The sequence below is a fragment of the Salmo trutta genome, chromosome 14 (assembly GCF_901001165.1).
Source record: "Salmo trutta chromosome 14, fSalTru1.1, whole genome shotgun sequence".
NCBI lineage: Eukaryota > Metazoa > Chordata > Actinopteri > Salmoniformes > Salmonidae > Salmo > Salmo trutta.
This window is the reverse complement of record NC_042970.1, coordinates 78843985-78861907: the sequence shown is the minus strand read 5'-3', so window position 1 is coordinate 78861907 and position 17923 is coordinate 78843985. Positions and strand designations below refer to the sequence as shown.

Sequence of the window (17923 nt, the reverse complement as noted above, 5' to 3'; positions counted from 1 at the left end):
CATATAATTAATAGGCATATCATTAGTAATATTACACACTTACCATACCATATGACATAGAATTAATAGGCATATCATTAGTAATATTACACACTTACCATACCATATGACATAGAATTAATAGGCATATCATTAGTAATATTACACACTTACCATACCATATGACATAGAATTAATAGGCATATCATTAGTAATATTACACACTTACCATACCATATGACATAGAATTAATAGGCATATCATTAGTAATATTACACACTTACCATACCATATGACATAGAATTAATAGGCATATCATTAGTAATATTACACACTTACCATACCATATGACATAGAATTAATAGGAATATCATTAGTAATATTACACACTTACCATACCATATGACATAGAATTAATAGGCATATCATTTGTAATATTACACACTTACCATACCATATGACATAGAATTAATAGGCATATCATTAGTAATATTACACACTTACCATACCATATGACATAGAATTAGTAGGCATATAATTAGTAATGTTAGACACTTACCATACCATATGACATAGAATTAATAGGCATATCATTAGTAATATTCACACTTACCATACCATATGACATATAATTAGTAGGCATATAATTAGTAATGTTACACACTTATCAGACCATATGACATAGAATTAAATAAATATTGTTTCATTTTGTTCTTCCCTGGTTTCCCCTATATCTCCATCATGCATTTATAATCTCATGATACTGCAGCAGTGTTTCCCTGGTTTCCCTTATATCTCCACCATGCATTTAGAATCTCATGATACTACAGCAGTGTTTCCCTGGTTTCCTCTATGTCATATCTCCACCATGCATTTATAATCTCATGATACTGCAGCAGTGTTTCCCTGGTTTCCTCTATGTCATATCTCCACCATGCATTTATAATCTCATGATACTGCAGCAGTGTTTCCCTGGTTTCCTCTATGTCTTATCTCCACCATGCATTTATAATCTCATGATCCTGCAGCAGTGTTTCCCTGGTTTCCCTTATATCTCCACCATGCATTTATAATCTCATGATACTGCAGCAGTGTTTCCCTGGGTTCCTGTGGTGGGGGTGGGGGCTGTCCTGACTGCTGGAGCTCTTCTACTCACCATCTACTGCTATATGAAGAGGTGAGACAGCCATCTACATATACTGTATTAGTAACATATCAACCTCCACTAGGTCAGTAGAGAGCAGAACTCACTCTGTCCCTCTACAGTAGATCCACAGGAGGAAGTGATGCCACAGCAGACACACAAGTAATAATGTCAAAAACCTAAGTTATTTCAATCCCAATACCACAGACATAGACAGTAAGTGAATGGATTCATGTATTTGTGTTTTATGCAGTATTGAGTGTTTGTGTTTCTGTGTCTCTCTCGACAGAGTGTCCATCCTGATCCTAACAGTGAGACGTACACCAGTGGTGGTTCTAGACCATTTCAACTGGGGGGGGGGGGGGCAAGAACCACAACAGAACCTGGACTGAAGAGAACCACCACAGAACCTGGACTGAAGAGAACCACCACAGAACCTGGACAGAAGAGAAACAAAACAGAACCTGGACTGAAGAGAACCACCACAGAACCTGGACTGAAGAGAACCACCACAGAACCTGGACTGAAGAGAACCACCAAAGGAACCTGGACTGAAGAGAGCCACCACAGAACCTGGACAGAAGAGAACCACCACAGAACCTGGACTGAAGAGAACCACCACAGAACCTGGACTGAAGAGAACCACCACAGAACCTGGACTGAAGAGAACCATCACAGGAACCTGGACTAAAGAGCTACAGCATCAAACCAAAGCTAGGCCTCACAATGCTATTCTATTACTATCATAATGCTTTCTAATCTAGGTTTGAGACAATGAGCTTTAGCTTTTGAGTAAATGCTGGAATTTAGATTGTTCTCCTAATGATAAATACAGTATGTGCACTACCGTTCAAAAGTTAGGGGTCACTTAAAATTTCCTTGTTTTTGAAAGAAAAGCAAAAAAATGTGTCCATTAAAATAACATCAAATTGATCAGAAATGCAGTGTAGACATTGTTAATGTTGTAAATTACTATTGTGCCTGGAAATTGCAGATGTTTTATGGAATATCTACAGGTGTACAGAGGCCCATTATCAGCAACCATCACTCCTGTGTTCCAATGGCACGTTGTGTTAGCTAATCCAAGTTTATCATTTTACAAGGCTAATTAATCATTAGAAAACCATATTGCAATTATGTTAGCACAGCTGTAAACTGTTGTCTGATTAAAGAAGCAATACAACTGGCCTTCTTTAGACTAGTTGAGTATCTGGAGCATCAGCATTTGTGGGTTCGATTACAGGCTCAAAATGTCAAGTTATCTGTTTACTATCTATAGATTGTATTGCTTATATTTTTTTATGGGATTTGACCAATTCCAGATTTTTATAACATATAAAGTATTGGCTTGTCTTAGTGACAAAAAGGAATTATATTGACAGGAGATTTTAAATATTTGTAGCTCTGGAGTTGCTCCTGATGTGTTTAAAGATGTTTTACTTTGTATTGCTGTCAGATATTATTGGGCAATTTATATTTTATATTATGTAATACCATATTGTTCAGTGTCATGGTATTGCTTGTTTTATTGTCAAATTATTAATTATTACGTATTTTAGATACATTGAATACAGTATAAGCATCATGTTGTAAGTGTTGTTAATTTACATTGATTCATAACTATATCCATACAGCTCGGTTCTTGTATTTCTGCCTGTTGGACACATGATGGTGCCATTGAACCACATAACCATGAGCGGCAAGGCACACACACACACACACACACACACACACACACACACACACACACACACACACACACACACACACACACACACACATACATACACACACATTCACACACACACACACACACACACACACACACACACACATACATACATACATACATACATACATACATACATACATACATACATACATAGAACTTGCCAGATTCTTTCCCAGTAGTTCAGACATTGAATGGGTGTGCGCGTATGGATGACTGCGTCTGTGTGTGTGGTATGGGTATGTTGCTCCCTAGACTATTGATGGAGTACTCTAATGTAAGTTGTCAAACAGATTTACTAGGTGGAAAAGATCTGGACTATTTCTACTTTGATCTCATTTCTTGTATTTCTTTGGGAATGGTTTGTACTCCTAATGGTGTCTGGAGCTCTACCCCTCTGCCCTATCAGATGCTCAGAAGTCCATACAGCTCGCCCCTGTTGGCCAAGGTATACTTCCTCAAGGGGAGTGCACTGATGGGGTTAAAGGTCAGTGTCTGAGCTCTCTACTGTGAAAGTGGACATTGCTGACAGTGTGTGTGTGTCTGTCGGTGAAATCTGACTCTCAATCTCTTCTCCCTCTCCCCACTCATCTTATTTCCCCCTCTCTTCCCCCCTGCTGTCTCTCGCTTCATCTCCCCTCTCTCCCCATCCTCTCTCTCTCCCTCCCCTCCCTCCCCTCTACCTTTGAGGAGATGCAGAGATCGTTGCTGCTGGAGAAGTTTACCACAGTGCAGGCTGCTCTCGGCTCCACTCTCAGGACAACAGTGGTGGACCTCTCCTCCCCTCGGGTCTACAGTTGTGGACTTCTCCTACCCTCTGGACTCCAGTGGTGGACCTCTCCTCCCCTCGGGACTCCAGTGGTGGACCTCTCCTCCCCTCGGGTCTACAGTGGTGGACCTCTCCTCCCCTCAGGACTCCAGTGGTGGACCTCTCCTCCCCTCGGGACTCCAGTGGTGGACCTCTCCTCCCCTCGGGACTCCAGTGGTGGACCTCTCCTCCCCTCGGGACTCCAGTGGTGGACCTCTCCTCCCCTCGGGACTCCAGTGGTGGACCTCTCCTCCCCTCAGGACTCCAGTGGTGGATCTCTCCTCCCCACACCCAGTTTGTTGTTTGGTTATTCCACATCTAAATTATACATAATTTAATGTGAGTGTATATACCTACAGCTATAGGTTCTATAGACTGTCCAAAATAGCACCCTATTCCTACATAGTGCACTACTTTCTACCAGAACCACATGGTCTTGGTCAACCATAGTGCACTGTGTAGGGGTTAGGGTGCCATCTAGGTCACATTCATAATGCTCTGTTGTTGTAAGGTTGCTGTAATGGATTTATTCTGACCATGGTCCCCTCCCTTCCTCTCATCCTCAGGTCCCCCTGTCCCTGTCTCTGGGAGGGGTACGTCACCATGGACCTCACTGAGAAACACATGTTGGACCTCTTCAAAACGTATGACCATCATGCCCCATTTCTATCTGTTTTAGTTCAGTATCTGCATCTCTAACTACATGTTAGTTAACAGACGCTCTTATCCAGAGCGACTTACAGGACGACTTTCAGAGTTCAACATTCTAATTCTATCTCCCCTCACCTACAGTACAGAACATAGAGAGTATCACAGTTCTACATTCTAATTCTATGTTCTGTACTGTAGGTGTGGGGAGAGAGTATCGGAGTTCTACATTCTAATTCTATCTCCCCTCATCTACAGTAAATAACATAGAAATATAATGTAGAACTCTAATACTCTCTATGTTCTGTCTCTCCCTAGTGGTTATATGTGTGGTGAGATAGAGAGTATCAGAGTTCTACATGAAAGATTATGCGCCTTTGTCAACTTCAAGAATACCAACATGATCGCTCGCGCCTTGGAGAGGCTCCAGGTGAGTGGTGGGATGAAACATAATGCTGTCAAATGCATTTAACTATGTGAGATGTGCTTTCAATTATTTAGCATGCACTTTAGGAGATTGTACTTTTGGGAATATGCTATTGGTTCCTTTGTACTATTGGGACAATGCTATTGGTTCCATTGTACTATTGGGACTAGGCTATTGGTTCCATTGTACTTTTTTTACTCTGTTATTGGTTCCATTGAACTTTTGGGACTATGCTATTGGTTCCATTTAATGTATTTTGACAGTGGCTGCTGTTGTATGTATTTTGACTTTGGGATTATTGTATGTATTTTGACTTTGGTTGCTATTGCATGGATTTTGACTGTGGATGCTGTTGTATGTATTTTGACTGTGGCTGCTGTTTGTCCTACTGTCCAGGGGGTGGAGATGGAGAGCACCAGACTGGTGATCAGGTACCCAGACCGCTAGGTCCTCTCCTCAGACCTCAACACCTCCTCAGCCTCCCAGTACGCCGCCACAGGGTAAGGACATCCGACTATCTGTCAAAACATCAACTATAATTTATAAACATATTTAAGCATTTAGAATGTTTTATTCTAAATTGTTACTAATCTATGGGCCATGAATTGTACAAAATTACAGACAACTGACAGAAGGTGGGGACGGGATTGTGTTTTCATACTGTTTGTGTCTCTCTCCCAAGCCCAGGAGGATGGCTCCCATCAATGGTGATGAGTGTTTCTTCTGGAGGACCACTGGCTGTCTCTATGATGACAAATGTCGCATCAAACACAAGCCTGACCATAGAGGAAGAGATAAGAAACCATGGCAACCCTGACCACCCTGACCACCCAGACTAACCTGAACACCCTGAACATCACGCACCGTCCGTATATAACAGAGGGAGGAAGAAGAGGAAGAAGAGGAAGAACAGAATAATGAATATGAAGATTGAGGAAGAGGAGGAGGGACCGTGTACTGTACCTACCTTAAAAGGGAACAGGAAGCTTGGATAGAATGGGGGTGTTGGGTGGTGTCACCACTTTTGTAGTCCTCTGACACACAGAACACTGGACGTACAGTATGACTGTGTGAAGTGTCAATCAAAGTGAAGAGCAGTGCTCCTCTGATTTCCTTTCCCCTCTCCCTCGGCCTGAGCTGTTTTTGAATTGAATTGCAATTGAATATAGGGCATGTTCCAGGCAGACTATATTGCAGTCGCCTGCCAGATCTCACAATGCCTGGATAGGTGTTTGTGTTTAAGATATCAGTTAACCCGTGATTCCCGACTGTGCAATCGATGATGTGGCACACAACCATTGGTTGCTGCGCACAGATTGACTACAATGTAGTCAGCCTGGAACACCCCCAGTGTCCATGTGGTGTTCTAACATCCACACCAGGCCACCTTAAATGAAACAAGTAGTGTGCTACTGTGGATATTAGAACGAGGCCCATATCTTCAGTTCAGTGAATTTATACTGTACATTTATGTTCAGTGGACTAATAATGTATGTTAATTGGACTAATACATGTCTGTTCAGTGGACTAATACATGTCTGTTCAGTGGATTAATACATGTCTGTTCAGTGGACTAATACATATATGTTCAGTGGACTAATAATGTATGTTCAGTGGACTAATAATGTATGTTCAGTGGACTAATACATGTCTGTTCAGTGGACTAATACATGTCTGTTCAGTGGACTAATACATGTATGTTCAGTGGACTAATACATGTCTGTTCAGTGGACTAATACATATATGTTCAGTGGACTAATACATGTATGTTCAGTTGACTAAAAATGTATGTTCAGTGGACTAATACATGTCTGTTCAGTGGACTAATACATGTATGTTCAGTGGACTAATACATGTATGTTCAGTGGACTAATACATATCTGTTCAGTGGACTAATACATGTATGTTCAGTGGACTAATACATGTATGTTCAGTGGACTAATACATGTATGTTTAGTGGACTAATACATGTATGTCCAGTGGACTAATACATGTATGTTCAGTGGACTAATACATGTATGTTTAGTGGACTAATACATGTATGTTCAGTGGACTAATACATGTATGTTCAGTGGACTAATACATGTCTGTTCAGTGGACTAATACATGTCTGTTCAGTGGACTAATACATGTCTGTTCAGTGGACTAATACATGTCTGTTTAGTGGACTAATAAATGTCTGTTCAGTGGACTAATACATGTCTGTTCAGTGGACTAATACATGTATGTTCAGTGGACTAATACATGTCTGTTCAGTGGACTAATACATGTATGGTCAGTGGACTAATACATGTCTGTTCAGTGGACTAATACATGTATGTTCAGTGGACTAATACATGTCTGTTCAGTGGACTAATACATGTATGGTCAGTGGACTAATACATGTCTGTTCAGTGGACTAATACATATATGTTCAGTGGACTAATACAATTGAAGTTGACTAAAGTGACAATATGAGGAGTACAGAATGACTGAGAGCATCAATGTAAAATGACAATCTGTCTGTATCCTCTCAGCATGTGGGGGAGCTGGGTGTATAAATGACTGTTTTATTATGTCAATCAGTTGTATTAATTCATAATAAAATACAGTTTTATCAAATCATATGTAGTGTCATTATTAATGTAATGTCATTATTCAGAAAGGTTATGTATGGTGTTATAAAAACCAAATACAGTTTTAGCAACATGTTTGGGGAATGAACACCACCCCCACCAGAACTAGTGTTTCTCAAACCTCTCAGGAGGGACCCATCTATCCACTTTCCATATTGTAGCCACCAATGAAGAAATACAAGTAGCCTATGACATATAAGACAGACATTTCTTGTAAAGTCCATCTCTCTCCTCATGAAGATGTTCACACCTTTCTTAAAGCCCTTCACCGACATGTTGGTTGCCAGGAAGAGACATCATGAAAACAGGAAGCCAGCTCTGCAGTACCTTTCAGCCCCTCAGTACATTAAGTTGCTGTCAACCACAGAACTCACACCCTTCTGTTTCATTCTCTTCTTGGACAGTAAGCTCACCTCCCCTCTCTCTCCTCACGCTGTAAGTACGATGGATGATGTCTATCTTTTCATTATTATTTGTTTCTAGTCATCAAACTTCTGCCAGGCATGACAATTCAAACTTCTGCCAGGCATGGAAATTCAAACTTCTGCCAGGCATGGAAATTCAAACTTCTGTTGGGCATGACAATTCCAAATTCTGCAGGGCATGACAATATTTTTATATTGTTGTTTTGTTTGGCTGTTAGCCTAGACATACATAATGTAAACCTACACACAGCGTGTTTGTCTGTTAACCTAGACATACATAATGTAGACCTACATACAGTGTGTTTCTCCGTTAACCTAGACATACATCATGTAGACCTACATACAGTTTGTTTGTCTGTTAGCCTAGTTATACATAATGTAGACCTACATACAGTGTGTTTGTCTGTTAACCTAGACATACATAATGTAGACCTACATACAGTTTGTCTGTTAACCTAGACATACATAATGTAGACCTACATACGGTTTGTTTGTCTGTTAACCTAGACATACATAATGTAGACCTACATACAGTGTGTTTCTCCGTTAACCTAGACATACATCATGTAGACCTACATACAGTTTGTTTGTCTGTTAGCCTAGTTATACATAATGTAGACCTACATACAGTGTGTTTGTCTGTTAACCTAGACATACATAATGTAGACCTACATACAGTTTGTCTGTTAACCTAGACATACATAATGTAGACCTACATACGGTTTGTTTGTCTGTTAACCTAGACATACATAATGTAGACCTACATACAGAATTAGAGTGTGAGTTATGTTTTGCATGTGAATCTCTTTGTAAGATCTCTTTGGATAATGGTTTCATGTATTTTCGGGTTTATTATCTATTTTTAAGTGCAAAAAGATGATGACTTCTGTGACAGCATGGGCAGCATCGTTGAGGGCTATATCCATTTTAAAGTAGTTAATTTCCTCTTCAACTTTCATGAGTTTAATGACGTGGTTTAAAGTATAATACTTTACATGCTGTGTTGAGGACTCTGATAGCAATAGATTGCTGTGGAGACTTTCTAGAAAATGGACTAAAGTAAGAGTGAAAATAGAAGTAAGATTGATTGACTGGATGCTTCCTAAGAGCTCAGGAATTAACAAGAAACACAGTGATGGTGGGTTGTGTTTAGGAGTAGTATTAACCTGAGACACAGTGATGGTGGGATGTGTTTAGGAGTAGTATTAACATGAGACACAGTGATGGTGGGATGTGTTTAGGAGTAGTATTAACATGAGACAGTGATGGTGGGTTGTATTTAGGAGTAGTATTAACATGAGACACAGTGATGGTGGGTTGTGTTTAGGAGTAGTATTAACATGAGACACAGTAATGGTGGGTTGTGTTTAGGAGTAGTATTAACATGAGACACAGTGACAGTTGGTTGTGTTTAGGAGCAGTATTGTAATGAGACACAGTGACGGTGGGTTGTATTGTGTAGTAGTATTGACGGTTTGTTGTGTTTAGGAGTAGTATTAACATGAGACACAGTGATGGTGGGTTGTGTTTCGGAGTAGTATTAACATGAGACACAGTGATGGTGGGTTGTGTTTAGGAGTAGTATTAACATGAGACACAGTGAAGGTGGGTTGTTTTAAACGGTAGAATTAACATGATACACAGTGACGGTGGGTTGTGTTTAGGAGTAGTATTAACATGAGACACAGTGATGGTGCGTTGTGTTTAGGAGTTGTATTAACATAAGACACAGTGACGGTGGGTTGTCGTTTAGGAGTAATATTAACATTAGACACAGTGCCCAGTGGGTTGTGTTTAGGAGTAGTATTAACATGAGACAAGGTGATGATGTGTTGTGTTTAAGACTAATATTAACATGAGGCACAGTGACGGTGGGTTGTGTTTAGGAGTAGTATTAACATGAGACACAATGATGGTGGGTTGTGTTTAGGAGTAGTATTAACATGAGACACAGTGATGGTGGGTTGTGTTTAGGAGTGGTATTAACATGAGACACAGTGACAGTTGGTTGTGTTTAGGAGCAGTATTGTAATGAGACACAGTGACGGTGGGTTGTGGTTAGGAGTAGTATTAACATGAGACAGTGATGGTGGGTTGTGTTTAGGAGTAGTATTAACATGAGACACAGTGATGGTGGGTTGTGTTTAGGAGTAGTATTAACATGAGACAAGGTGACGATGGGTTGTGTTTAGGACTAATATTAACATGAGACACAGTGATGGTGGGTTGTGTTTAGGAGTAGTATTAACATGAGACACAGTGATGGTGGGATGTGTTTAGGAGTAGTATTAACATGAGACACAGTGATGGTGGGTTGTGTTTAGGAGTAGTATTAACATGAGGCACAGTGATGGTGGGTTGTGGTTAGGAGTAGTATTAACATGAGACACATTGATGGTTTGTTGTGTTTAGGAGTAGTATTTACATGAGACACAGTGAAGGTGGGTTGTGTTTAGGAGAAGAATTAACACGAGACAGTGATGGTGGGTTGTGTTTAGGAGTAGTATTAACATGAGACACAGTGATGGTGGGTTGTGTTTAGGAGTAGTATTAACATGAGACACAGTGATGGTGGGTTGTGTTAAGGAGTAGTATTAACATGAGACACAGTGATGGTGGGTTGTGTTTAGGAGTAGTTTTAACATGAGACACAGTGATGGTGGGTTGTGTTTAGGAGTAGTATTAACATGAGACACAGTGATGGTGGGTTGTGTTTAGGAGTAGTATTAACATGAGGCACAGTGATGGTGGGTTGTGGTTTCGTTTGTTTAGATTCACACACCGACTGTCAACTTCCTGTTCTGCTTTCCTGTTTGTCCTCTCACAGGCCTCCTGATTCATATCTGAAATCTGTATATACACATTAGACTATACAGAGTATGGTTCTTTGTAACTCAGTTGGTAGAACGTGGCAGTAGGGAGAGCTCTAGTCTAGAACACTGGAACCTTCAGTACCACTTTGATACAGCTGATGAGGAGTGTAAATGTGTTTGTAGAATAGAATGAATGACATCATGGAAGTGACCAAATGTAAATGGAACTTTGACCTGTTCCATGTAGAACTCAGAGGGACAAGGCAACACATTCTAAGATATTATAAACATTCCATATAGAATAGTCAACATATTGTTAACCTGGTTCTGTATTTATATAAAAGTGGAAATGGGGGACATTTTGTCCATTATAGAAATGTAGGGCCCACTCTAATACAGTAACCTTCCTTTTCTGACATGTTGTTCTGGTGCATGTTAATGTCTTAAAGGGGAAGGAAAGGACAGTTCTGTTTCAGCTACTTTTGTTCTGACTACTTTAAGCCTCCTGTTGTGTTCGTTTCATGTTAATTAACTCTGTGTTCCCGGTCCAAAATGACCGACACATTATAGCTGATTCTAAATCCATAATAACACATATATTATCACCTAATGTTGTGATAGATCTTTTATCAACATAAATTAGTGAACATTACAAGTTTTGAACTTCTATTTGCTATTTATGGCCTGTAGGCCTCATTGACCTGAGCTCATAGAACTCGTTTTTGAGTAAAAAAGCATAATGTGTGGATTATTTTGACAATAACAAATACTCAGATGAAACATATTGTGTTGTTTATCACAGACTACTTTGTGTCAAAGTTTAACAAGGTCTCTCTCCTCCTCATCAGTGTCATGATCAAAGATATGATCAAGAGCCTCACACACAGTATATCGTTTGGTCATTGTGCTGCCACAGAATGAATTGTGAGCAAGGCCTCAAAAAGATTTATATACCAGAGCAATGTAAAAAGTTCTATATATTATTGAAACAATGTTGTGATTGTTTGTGAAAATGCCAACAGGTGTGGTTCCCGTGGGGGAAAGATTCTATTGGGGAAATGTTCCCGTGGGGACTGCCATGGAAGCCAAGAAGGGGAGTGAGGTGTGTGTGTGTGTGTGTGTGTGTGTGTGTGTGTAAGCGCGCGCGCACACTCAAACACACATGCATTTGGGGGTCTGGGAGAGGAAGTCTGTGCATCTGATGAATGGACAAGTGTCTTAACTCATTTTAATACACTAATTGTGGTCTCACCCATTCATTGCTACTGACTGGTCATTTTTGACCGGTAACACCGCAGGTGTACAAAAGTTGAAAAAAAAACACCCAAAATGTTATGAAAATCATCAAAATGTATTTTGTGTGTTCAGATGCCCTGTGTGGACAAAGTCATGGAACCTTATGACAATCAGATTAAATGAACAACATTTTTCAGAGAGAAAACCGGTTCAATTCCACCGGAACACAGCCGGAGGGTTAAATATGCATCAAAGGGAAAGGAAATTTTATTTTTTTATTTTTTTATTTATTTCACCTTTATTTAACCAGGTAGGCAAGTTGAGAACAAGTTCTCATTTACAATTGCGACCTGGCCAAGATAAAGCAAAGCAGTTCGACAACATACAAAAACACAGAGTTACACATGGAGTAAAACAACATACAATCAATGATGCAGTAGAAAAAAAACAAGACTATATACAATGTGAGCAAATGATGTGAGATAATGGAGGTAAAGGCAAAAAAGTGCCATGGTGGCAGAGTAAATAAAGTATGGCAAGAAAAACACTGGAAAGGTAGATTTGTAGTTTGAAGAAAGTTAAAAGTTAAAATATAAATAATATGGTGCAAAGGAGCAAAATAAATAAAATAAATAAATACAGTAGGGGAAAAGGTAGTAGTTTGGGCTCAATTAAAGATGGGCTATGTACAGGTGCAGAGATCTGTGAGCTGCTCTGACAGCTGGTGCTTAAAGCTAGTGAGGGAGATAAGTGTTTCCAGTTTTAGAGATTTTTGTAGTTCGTTCCAGTCATTGGCAGCTGAGAACTGGAAGGAGAGACGACCAAAGGAGGAGTTGGCTTTAGGGGTGACCAGAGAGATATGCCTGCTGGAGCGCGTGCTACAGGTGGGTGCTGCTATGGTGACCAGTGAGCGGAGATAAGGGGGGACTTTACCTAGCAGGGTCTTGTAGATGACCTGGAGCCAATGTGTTTGGCGACGATTATGAAGTGAAGGCCAGCCAACGAGAGCATACAGGTCGCAGTGGTGGGTTGTATATGGGGCTTTGGTGACAAAACGGATGGCACTGTGATAGACTGCATCCAGCTTGTTGAGTAGGGTATTGGAGGCTATTTTGTAAATGACATCGCCGAAGTCGAGGATTGGTAGGATGGTCAGTTTTACGAGGGTATGTTTGGCAGCATGAGTGAAGGATGCTTTGTTGCGAAATAGGAAGCCAATTCTAGATTTCACTTTGGATTGGAGATGATTGATGTGAGTCTGGAAGGAGAGTTTACAGTCTAACCAGACACCTAGGTATTTGTAGTTGTCCACAAATTCTAAGTTAGAACCGTCCAGAGAAGTTATGCTGGATGGGCGGGCAGGTGCAGGCAGCGATCGGTTGAAGAGCATGCATTTAGTTTTACTTGTGTTTAGGAGCAGTTGGAGACCACGGAAGGAGAGTTGAATGGCATTGAAGCTCGTCTGGAGGGTTGTTAACACAGTGTCCAAAGAAGGGCCAGAAGTATACAGAATGGTGTCGTCTGCGTAGAGGTGGATCAGAGATTCACCAGCAGCAAGAGCGACATCATTGATGTATACAGAGAAAAGAGTTGGCCCAAGAATTGAACCCTGTGGTACCCCCATAGAGACTGCCAGAGGTCCAGACAGTAGGTCCTCCGATTTGACACACTGAACTCTGTCAGAGAAGTAGTTGGTGAACCAGGCGACGCAATCGTTTGAGAAACCAAGGCTACTAAGTCTGCCGATGAGGATGTGGTGATTAACAGAGTCAAAAGCTTTGGCCAGGTCAATGAATACGGCAGCACAGTAATGTTTCTTATCGATGGCGGTTACGATGTCGTTTAGGACCTTGAGCGTGGCTGAGGTGCACCCATGACCAGCTCTGAAACCAGATTGCATAGCGGAGAGGGTGCGGTGGGATTCAAAATAGTCGGTAATCTGTTTGTTGACTTGGCTTTCGAAGACCTTAGAAAGGCAGGGTAGGATGGATATAGGTCTGTAGCAATTTGGGTCAAGAGTGTCACCTCCTTTGAAGAGGGGGATGACAGCAGCTGCTTTCCAATCTATGGGAATCTCAGACGACACGAAAGAGAGGTTGAACAGGCTAGTAATAGGGGTTGCAATAATTTCGGCAGATAATTTTAGAAAGAAAGGGTCCAGATTGTCAAGCCCAGCTGATTTGTAGGGGTCCAGATTTTGCAGCTCTTTCAGAACATCAGCTGAATGGATTTGGGAGAAGGAGAAATGGGGGAGGCTTGGGCGAGTAGCTGTGGGGGGTGCAGTGCTGTTGAATGCAGTAGGGGTAGTTAGGTGGAAAGCATGGCCAGCCGTAGAAAAATGCTTATTGAAATTCTCAATTATAGTGGGCTTATCGGTGGTGACAGAGTTTCCTATCCTCAGTGCAGTGGGCAGTTGGGAGGAGGTGTTCTTATTCTCCATGGACTTTACAATGTCCCAGAACTTTTAGAGTTGGAGTTGCACGAAGCAAATTTCTGTTTGAAAAAGCTAGCCTTGGCGTTTCTAACTGCCTGTGTGTATTGGTTTCTAACTTCCCTAAAAAGTTGCATATCGCGGGGGCAGTTCGATGCTAATGCAGAACGCCACAGGATATTTTTGTGTTGGTTAAGGGCAGTCAGGTCTGGGGAGAACCAAGGGCTATATCTGTTCCTGGTTCTAAATTTCTTGAAAGGGGCATGCTTATTTAAGATGGAGAGGAAGGCATTTTTAAAAAATAACCAGGCATCCTCTACTGACGGGATGAGGTCAATATCCTTCCAGGATACCAGGGCCAGGTCGATTAGAAAGGCTTGCTCGTTGAAATGTTTCAGGGAGCGTTTGACAGTGATGAGTGGAGGTCGTTTGACCGCTGACCCATTACGGGTGCAGGCAATGAGGCAGTGATCGCTGAGATCTTGGTTGAAAACAGCAGAGGTGTAATTAGAGGGCACATTGGTTAGGATGATATCTATGAGGGTGCCAGTGTTTGCGGCTTTGGGGTTGTACCTGGTGGGTTCATTAATAATTTGTGTGAGATTGAGGGCATCAAGCTTGGATTGTAGAATGGCTGGGGTGTTAAGCATGTCCCAGTTTAGGTCGCCTAGTAGCACGAGCTCTGAAGATAGATGGGGGGCAATCAGTTCACATATGGTGTCCAGAGCACAGCTAGGGGCCGAGGGGGGTCTATAGCAGGCGGCAACGGTGAGAGACTTGTTTTTGGAGAGGTGGATTTTTAAAAGTAGAAGTTCAAATTGTTTGGGTACAGACCTGGATAGCAGGACAGAACTCTGCAAGCTATCTCTGCAGTAGATTGCAACACCGCCCCCTTTGGTCGTTCTATCTTGTCTGAAAACGTTGTAGTTAGGGATGAAAATTTCACAGTTTTTGGTGGACTTCCTAAGCCAAGATTCAGATACAGCTAGGACATCCGGGTTGGCAGAGTGTGCTAAAGCAGTGAATAAAACAAACTTAGGGAGGAGGCTTCTAATGTTAACATGCATGAAACCAAGGCTATTACGGTTACAGAAGTCATCAAAAGAGAGCGCCTGGGGAGTAGGTGTGGAGCCAGGCACTGCAGGGCCTGGATTCACCTCTACATCCCCAGCGGAGCAGAGAAGAATAAGTATGAGGGTACGGCTAAAAGCTATAAGAATTGGTCGTCTGTGACGTCCAGAATAGAGAGAAAAAGGAGCAGGTGTCTGGGGGCGATAAAATAGCTTCAAGGTATAATGTACAGACAAAGGTATGGTGGGATGTGAGTACAGAGGAGGTAAACCTAGGCATTTAGTGATTATGAGAGAGATATTGTCTCTAGAAACATCATTGAAACCAGAAGATGTCATAGCATGTGTGGGTGGAGGAACTGAGAGGTTGGATAAGGTATAATGAGCAGGGCTAGAGGCTCTACAGTGAAATAAGCCAATAAACACTAACCAGAACAGCAATGGACAAGGCATATTGACATTAAGGAGAGGCATGCTTAGCCGAGTGATCAGAGGGTCCAGTGAGATTCAGACAGCTAGCCGGGCCATAGGTAGCAAGCTGGTGGAAGATGGGAGGGAGGTCTGTTTTTAGCCGCCTCGTGCGTTTCCGTCTGTGGGTTAGTGGGGTTCCGTGTGGAAGGGGGGACCTGTCCAAGTTGGCAAAATAGTTAGTTATAGTGGCCCAAGAAAAGTGTCCGACAGACCTATTCAGATCGCAGCCGAAAAGACAGCTAACGATTAGCTGGCCGCAGATGGGCGATCAGGTTACGTCGCGACGGAGGGGCCAGTTGGACAACTCCCTCGGGCAGATAACGTCGGTGATCCAGTCGTGAAGACCCAATGGGGCTCCGCATCGGCAGTAAAACGGGTCAGGATAGGTGAGTTGTAGCCCAGGAGACATGTGGGGATACCTAGTCAGTTGTACAACTGAATGCTTCAACTGAAATGTGTCTTCCGCATTTAACCCAACCCCTACGCAACCACAGAACTGACACTTACTAGCAGTTCCCACTCACTACCAGTCAGTTGACTCACTGTACAGACCTCTCCTCTTCAGTCTGTAAGTACTCTTGATATCTTGAAATATAGTTGTTGGTTATTTGATTTTAGTCATAAGTCATATTCTTGAGGGTAATGTAGCATTTTACTTCTTGTTATGTTTTGAGCTGTGTTTTGGTTGTTACATCAGGGTCAGTATTCATAAAGTGTCTCAGTGTAGGAGTGTTGATCTACATAGGGATGAGATGATTAACCAGGGTAAAAAAGACATTCAAACAAACGTTTGAATCCCTGCTCTGTGTGTGGGTGTGAATGACACAGCAGATTTTTCTGAGGGCCCATCAGGACCAGACTGATAGGGAGTAGAGTTGACATCTATACTGTGTAGGATGTGTGTTTTAACTTTTCTACATCCATAACAACCAGCTCTCTAGACTTTGATACAGACTCCATGGGCCTTATGGGCCTCCACTACAGATGGTGTCTCTGTGTGTGTGTGTGTGTGTGTGTGTGTGTGTGTGTGTGTGTGTGTGTGTGTGTGTGTGTGTGTGTGTGTGTGTGTGTGTGTGTGTGTGTGTGTGTGTGTGTGTGTGTGTGTGTGTGTGTGTGTGTGTGTGAGAGAGAGAGAGACAACGATATAGTGTGTGTGTAGTGGTTTGGCTTGTTAAGGTTTTTTCGCCTGGTCACATACAGCTGATGTGTTGTGCATTGCTATTATAACAACCTCCACTCTTCTGGGAAGGCTTTCCACTAGATGTTGGAACATTGCTGTGGGGACTTGTTTCCATTCAGCCACAAGAACATTAGTGAGGTTAAGCATTGATGTTGGGCGATTAGTCCTGGCTTGCAGTCAGCGTTCCAATTCATCCCAAAGGTTTTTGATGGGGTTGAGGTCTGGGCTCTGTGCAGGCCATTCAAGATCTTCCACACTGATCTCGACAAACCATTTCTGTATGGACCTTGCTTTGTACACGGGGGCATTGTCATGCTGAAACAGGAAAGTGTCTTCCCCATACTGTTGCCACAAAGTTGGAAGCACAGAATCGTATAGAATGTCATTGTATGCTGTAGCGTTAAGATCTCTCTTCACTGGTACTAAGGGATCTAGCCTGAACCATGAAAAAGATCCCCACCAAACCCAGATTCATCTGTCTGACTGCCAGATGGAGAAGCCTGATTCATCACTCCAAAGAACGCGTTTCCGCTGCTCCAGAGTCCAATGACGGCAAGCTTTACATTACTCCAGCCGACGCTTGGCATTGCGCAAGGTGATCTTAAGCTTGTATTTATATAGCCCTTCTTACATGAGCTGATATCTCAAAGTGCTGTACAGAAACCCAGCCTAAAACCCCAAACAGCAAGCAATGCAGGTGTAGAAGCACGGTGGCTAGGAAAAACTCCCTAGAAAGGCCAAAACCTAGGAAGAAACCTAGAGAGGAACCAGGCTATGAGGGGTGGCCAGTCCTCTTCTGGCTGTGCCGGGTGGAGGTTATAGCAGCACATGGCCAAGATGTTCAAATGTTCATAAATGACCAGCATGGTCAAATAATAATAATCATAGTAGTTGTCGAGGGTGCAACAAGTCAGCAACTCAAGAGTAAGTGTCAGTTGGCTTTTTCA

General features: G+C 42.0%; 1 protein-coding gene across 1 annotated transcript in view; it reads left to right on the top strand.

Moving 5' to 3' along the window:
* LOC115147894 (B-cell receptor CD22-like) overlaps nt 1–17923 on the top strand; it is a 206691-nt gene that overhangs the window by 74079 nt on the left and 114689 nt on the right. The gene's annotated exons all lie outside the window — the stretch shown is intronic.